At 50.8% G+C, this 5,554-nt stretch overlaps 1 long non-coding RNA gene across 1 annotated transcript; it reads left to right on the top strand.

The window, feature by feature from the left end:
- Positions 1-1,184: 1,184 nt before the first annotated feature.
- LOC131403811 (uncharacterized) lies at positions 1,185-1,945 on the top strand. The gene is made up of 3 exons (XR_009219547.1): positions 1,185-1,205; positions 1,508-1,543; positions 1,913-1,945. It is a non-coding gene; the product is annotated as an uncharacterized LOC131403811 (long non-coding RNA).
- The last annotated feature ends 3,609 nt before the right edge of the window (positions 1,946-5,554 follow it).

Below are 5,554 nucleotides of genomic sequence, written 5' to 3'. Positions count from 1 at the left end.
GATGGTTCCTCATCTCATGAGCCAGGCCCTGGGCCACATGCATGGGGACCTGGAAAACCAGAGAGACCTTGTTCCACATCCATGGAATTTATATTGTATTTGGGTATTTGGATTTTAGACAGTTAATGATGAGAGCGATGTGGGAGTTTGGCACAAGGGGACTCAACCTGATGGGGCAGGGAAGCCCTCTTGAGAATGACTGATATTTAGATTGAGAGCTAGAGTTGGGACTTGATTTAGCTAGTTGGAGAATTAGACTGGAGTGAGGGTGTGGGAGTGTGTTCAAGAAAGTGTTTCAGGCAGAGGGCCCCGCATGAGGACACCTCTGAAGCAGAGAGCCTGGTGTGTCCATGAACTGAGAAGAGGGATGGCTGAGCTGAGTCAACACAGGGGGAGAGGTGTGAGCCAGACCAGCGAGGGTGACAGGCTGGACCAGGTCAGGAGTGACTTGGCACTCTGTTCTAAGGCCAGTGGGAATACTCTGGAGAGATGTGAGTAGAAGGATGATGTAATTAGTGTTTGGTAAGCACGGGGGTTAAAATGGAATTCATGGTTGAGAATGAAGACTTAAGAGGCAAGATGGGAGGTGCTGGGAATAAGATTAGGAATAAGATGATTGTTCCCTACGCCTGGCTGATGGCTCTGGAGCAAGAAATAAGTAGAAAGAAAAGACCTTGGAGTGTAGAACCGAGAGAATGTAAGGGTACTTTCTTGCCTGCATGTGTCAGATGGCACAGGGCACTGTCTGTGTCCCTCGCTGCTGTCCGTGCAGACCTGCAGGTGCCTCCTCGTACAGGTCTGTGTGTTCACCCCTCTTTTCCACTCACATGCCCCCCTCCGCATCCTAAAGGAAGTCAGGCCTTACTTGTGAGGGGGTTGTCTCACAAGGGAGAAACCTAGGATAGCCCCTGCAGGCATCAGAGCAGCCCCTTCAGCATCTCCCTCAGCCTCCTCCCTTCCACTCTCTCGCCTTCCACACCCAGAAGGACTACTGCTCAGTATTCCACAACCCCATGTTCTTACTCCCCCAGGCTTGAGAAGAGTGGGGCAGCCACTGGGGTGGACATCATCTGCACCTTCCACTTTGACCCGCGCAGGTCAAGGGTTAGACAGAGATTGACTTGGCTGGGAGTTGAGCCATGAGACCCAGGGCGTCTCCCACCTGGGCTCCTTCACCCTGGACGGGGACAGCCTCTACGTCAGTGGTGAGAGGGTGTGCTACAGCGACGCTGTCTGTCCCAATCGGAGTCCTGTGTTGCCTCCGTTGCTCTAAAGTGAGCTATGATCCATCTCTCTATCTACCCGGTCTGGGTTCAGACTTCTCATCACTGTGTGATCACTGGGTCCAGCCACCTTCCATCTCGTTGCCTTCCCCCTGAACACCCCTCCACTCATCCTCTCTGCTTTCCCATCTGCTTTTCCCACAAAGGTCCCTACATCCTCCCTCTCCTTAATCCTTTATGTTCACCCCAACTCTTGCTCAGCTCGTCTTGCCTTCTCTCCACAGGTTACACCTATGGAGCCATGGCCCCGACTACCACCAGTGATTATTCCTGGCCCTGATCTCCTGGGTCCCGTCCGTATTTGGGGATAGGGAGCACATATTCTCCTACACCTGCTGTCCTTGGTGAGGGAAGGACCTGGAAGGGCCCTAATTCATCCCTTCTCTCCCTCCCGGGTTCTGGTGGAGAGTCTCAGCCCAGGGTGAGAAAGCCTTAGACAGAGACATATTCTCCACCACATTCTGACCCCATGTGGTTTTCACTTTAATCTGCTAAAGCACCGCCCTTGGTCCTCCTTTTCCAGGTATCGCATCCGTCTGTCCAGTTTTCTGCACATCCATCTGTCTCTCCTCCGAGTTCAGTCTCTCTTGTTCACCTATCTCTCTCTCTTGGGCTCCTCTCATCCACAGGCTTGCTCATCCCTCTACTCACACAGTCACCAGTCCCCTAACTCTTATTTATGCTTCATCTGTGAATGGTGGTCCTGGCACAGCCACTGCTGGAGCCCGGGTGAGCTTGGGGGCTCCTGCCACTCTATCCCTCCCTGAAGAGAGCCGTCGCCACAGCTCCGGAGCCAGCCACCATGTCCCTGCATACCTGATCATCACCTGTGCTACCAGAAGCCACCACAGGTATCGGGGGCCCCTTTTCCTTCCCAAGAGAAGTTCTCCAGCCCCACTCCTCCACCAGCCAGTTGTGATCCAGAAGCTGGGACACCAGGGTGTGAAATTCTGGTTTTAGGGCAATCATTCTGATCACAAAGATTATACCAAAGATTCAGTCTCAGGCCAGCCCTCAGAGAGCCCCTAGTCTTGTGAAATTAACACACCATTATAATACAATGTGGGATGTTTCGAGGAGAGGCACCTGGCATAATTTGGAGGGGAAGAGCTTGCTAGAGAAAGTTTCACCAGAATGGAGTCCTTAAGAATGTGTAGGAGGGACCCTGGCAAATAGAGGATGAAGGGTTTTCCTGGCAGAGTGGATTCCATGAGCAAAGGCTCCAGCCAGAAACAACATGACATAAGGGGAGAATTGAAACGAATTTGGTTTGCGTGAAGCATGAAGTTTAAACCGCAGTAGATGGATAAAATAATACTGAAATGTCAGCAGGAGCCAGATTGAGTAGAGCCTTGAGTGCCAGGTCAAGAAGGTTGAACTAAACACTGAAGGCCATAGGGAGCCAGGGGTGGTACTAGAGCAGTGGTGGCCCTAGTGAGGTATTCATTTCAGAAAGATTCTTCTAGTAGTCCATGTAGAACATCCTTTAGACAGAGCATCCACTGTGCCTGCTGGGGTGTTGGTCCGGGTGAAGGATATTAAGAACTGAGCTGGGACAGGGAGGGAGTGTATGTGAAGACCAGTGTGCAAGGTGAATGGGTGTTACTGGGAGGGAGGAGGATCTGAGCAGATATGCTGGTTCTGACTTGCGTGACCACACGGGTGGGGGGTGGTGCCACTGTGAGAGATGACGACAGATGATAATGAGTGCAGGATTCAGGTCTGGTCTCAGGCCAGGTCTCAGTGATGGCCATCGTTCTCCCTCTCGTCTTGCAGCTCTGGGGCACAGCCTGAAGACCCTCACAGTCACCTTCCCCATCTTCACCCTCTGGTATTCATCAGACAGGAGCAATGGCTCAGCCACCTTCAACTCCATTGAGAGAGTCCTGCAGAGCCTGGTGACACCCTGGTCCCAGCAGCTCCTGGTGGGTTAAATCCCACCAAGCCCCTCCCCTAAACCCTGTCCCTCCTGCTCATCCTCCTCCTCCTTCCTCCCCAGCTGGATCCTTGTTTAAGAGGAGAAGCCTGGGCCCATTCTACTCGAGTTGCAGACTGGTCCCCCTCAGGTGAGACCCTCCCCTGAGCATTTGCCCCTAATGACCACTTTTGTGACCACCCCTCTTTGTCTCCCCACTGTCCTCCCATTTCCTCCTTCCAGTTCTGGCCCCCACCCCCAGAGGTTTCAGGACCTCTCTCTAGAGTCCCCACATCCCTCTCTCCCCAGGCCTGAGAAGGATGGGGCAGCCACCAGTGTGACGCCGTCTGTACCCACTACCCTGATCCCGTGGGCCACCATGCCGCTGTGCTGGGAGCGGAGAGTCTCCACCTGTCTGCTCTTCCTCTCGATGGCTCCAGCCTCTGCAGCCCAGAGTTTACCCATCCAGAGAGAGCACCAGCTACATTTCCGCATCATCGTCGGGAACCTCAGCAACCTGGGGCCACATCCTCGGAGTACACCGCCCTGCCGAGAGACACCCAGGACCAGGTGGGGTCTCCCCTCTCCCGTCTCACCTTGTCCTGAGGGCGGCGTCATTCCTCTGCCTGACTTGCATCTGTTACGTTATTGTTTCAACCCTTCACTTTTCCTGCGTGTCTGGGTTCTCTTAGTGTCCAGAGGTGATGTCCTAGCTGCCTTGCCCATTTCTCACATGGGTAAACTGAAGCTCAGAAAGAGGAGTATTGTGCCTAGGGTCACACAGTGAGTTAGAGGCAGAGCCAGGATTTGAAGTCAGGTCTCCCTTGCCCCAAGGTCTGTGATCTTTCACTGGCTCCAGTGGTGCCCTGCATCCCCAGGAGACCTCCATGTCACTCACTCTCCCTCGCGTTTGTTCTAGGTCACCAAGCTCTACAAGGGCAGCCAGCTGTGAGACATATTCCACTCCTTCCTGGTCACCGAATTGATGTAGGTTGAGGAGATTGGAAGCATTGGCTGAGCTGGTGGCTGATGACTCTGAGCTCAAGTGACACATCCTTGATCTGAATGTCACTGACATGGTGCCCATTCTGCCCCACATCCCTGTCAGCTAACCCTACCATCTCTTTCCATAAGTTTTTGGGGAATTATAAAAGCATTAACATTTGGGGCCACCAACCTCCAGCATCCTCCTCCTCCTCCTCTTCTGGAGACTTTCAACAAATATCAACGGTCTAACTGTGTTCTCCAGTAGTGGAGCCACTAAGCACATGGCGCAATTAAAATTTTTTATACACCTATTGCGATACGGTTCACATATTGTGTGTGGGGAGGAGTGTATTTTTTAGTTTTTTCTATATACAATATCTTCTCATCTGCAAAACAAATAGTTTCACCTCTTCCCTTCCAATCTGGGTTTCTTTTATTCCTTTTTTTTGCCTAATTGCCCTCATTAGAAACTCTAGTACCTGTGATTAACATACGAGATAAGGGAAGACATCATTTTCTTGTGCCTGGTCTTAGGGGGAAATTTTCAGTCTTTCACCATTGAATATGGCCTTAGCCGTGGGTTTTTCATTGATGCTGTTTATAGGTTGAGAAAGTTTCCTTCTATTCCTAATTTGTTGAGTGTTTACTTTTTTTGACATGAAGGGTGTTGTATTTTGTCAAATTCTTTTCTGTATATGTGGTTGAGATTTCGTGGTATTGGCCCTTATTCTATTAATATGGTGTATTACATAATCAAGTTTTCAGATATTAAGCCAACCCTTCAACTAGAGGTGAGAGATTAAGATGTTCTCAAGTCTTTCCCAGGCGTGCCACAGCCCTGAGCCCTTGTGTCCTTCTAGACGCCCGCAAATACACTGGAGCTTTTCAAAGGCCCCTGTGGACATCTCATTCTCCCAATTTTTATTCTAAGATTTGGCTCACCTCTTGCCTGCGTCAGCTGGTATCACTCCCTCAGGCAAATACAATAGAAAACAATTAGCCCTGATTGTTTTTAGCAAGTGTCCTGGGGACAGACTATCCTCCCTGGGCAAGCTCTGAGTCAAGTAACTACAAGCCCTGAACATGGGGCTTTTTCAGGGAGCTGCCAGGCAGGTCAGCTAGTGACAGTTCGCTGGGGATGGGTCTTTTGAGAACTCCAAACCCATTATGGCTGCTGGGCTGCTGGTTGTCACAGCCACTATAGTTGTGAGAATGACGGTTTTCAAAGTTATGGAGGATATTGTGAGAGCAGGATGGGATAGTGCAAGTTATAGTGGCACAAAGTTGGTTCCCTTTATCAAGATTCCACCATGTTTCTTCACTAAGCCCTCCTCGTATTCTTACAAGCCGTTGATTAATTTCTAGACTT

The sequence above is a fragment of the Diceros bicornis genome, unplaced genomic scaffold (genome assembly GCF_020826845.1).
Source record: "Diceros bicornis minor isolate mBicDic1 unplaced genomic scaffold, mDicBic1.mat.cur scaffold_90_ctg1, whole genome shotgun sequence".
Classification (NCBI taxonomy): Eukaryota; Metazoa; Chordata; class Mammalia; order Perissodactyla; family Rhinocerotidae; genus Diceros; species Diceros bicornis.
Note: the sequence above shows the minus strand (reverse complement) of the source record. Positions and strands in the feature narration are given on the sequence as shown.